The sequence below is a fragment of the Phaseolus vulgaris genome, chromosome 10, assembly GCF_000499845.2.
Source record: "Phaseolus vulgaris cultivar G19833 chromosome 10, P. vulgaris v2.0, whole genome shotgun sequence".
NCBI classification, from domain to species: domain Eukaryota; kingdom Viridiplantae; phylum Streptophyta; class Magnoliopsida; order Fabales; family Fabaceae; genus Phaseolus; species Phaseolus vulgaris.
Window position 1 is genome coordinate 23877923 of NC_023750.2, and position 1244 is coordinate 23879166.

Sequence of the window (1244 nt, forward strand, 5' to 3'; positions counted from 1 at the left end):
GATGATGGACACCATCCAGCCACACTCATCCCCCTAGTTGAAGAAAAAAACTTTGGATTTGAGGACAAATCCTTTTTCAAGAGGGAGGGGATGATGGAAGAGGGCCAAGCACAACTTCACAAGAAAGACAAAAGCCAAGACATGAGCATCCAAAGTCAAACCAAGAGCGTCAAGAGCGTCTAGGGATTCTCCACATGGCCATGTGCTCCATGTGATGTAAATTTGCATTTCATTTTGATTAGCATTAGGGTTGCATTATGGTCCTCTTTAGCCTATAAAAAGAGGAGCCTACCCCTTGTATTTTCAAGTTTATTGTGAGTAAAGTTATGCTGCCATTTTGTGCCAAGCTTTGCTTCTCCCTAGAATTCTAGGCTCTAAACTTCACTTCCTTCACATCTCCTTGGGCTAGCCGAACCTCCCTATAACCATACCTATCATGCACCTTCAAGATCAACACCACTCTTAGGAGGATCTTGCACACATACCTTCATAGCTTCCGCACCACTTTCTTACATGATTCAAGAAGACCTTCATGAAATTTGCCATCAGAAGACCTCACCAAAGATTTAGCAGATCTCACCAGAGGAACAAATGGACACAAACCAGAGCATCTAATGTTCTTCTTGTTGGTCTTCTTAAAGAATAAAACAACTTGTAAATAATTTGGGTTCACTTTAGGGCTCCAAATAGCAAAGATAGGCTAGAATAAGGTGCCTTTAGCGTAATAGGGGGTGTAAGTATCATTTTAGCTTGTTCCTAGCCCTTTAGGAAAGCAATTTGACCTAGTTTTTAAAAGGACAAGTCTAGGATGCGGGTTTGACTAAGGCTACCCATTTTTTTCCCTTTTCCCATCCTACCCCTCTTGCTTGTTTTCCAAGGTCCATTCACCTATAAATAGGAGGTCTACCCATTGTATTTGACATGTTGAAATTGAATAGAAAAGTTACTCTGCACAAATATTGTGAGAGCTTGAGTGAGTATTGTCTCCTCTTCCTTTTAGTCTTATCTTGAAGAGAATTAAACTCTAAAGTGGCGGCCTAGTGTGACCACACACCACCATCTCCATAAGTTTCTTCTTCCATTTACTTCATGTTTCCTTTCTGATTCTGCTGGTTGACTTAGCGCCAAAGCGTTGCCTCGTCACGAACCTCCTCACCAGCTTGACTCCACGTGCCCTTCAAGTCCACACCACAAGAGCTTCCTCAGAGAACCTGAAAACACAAGGTGGCGCCTCTGTGGCCAGT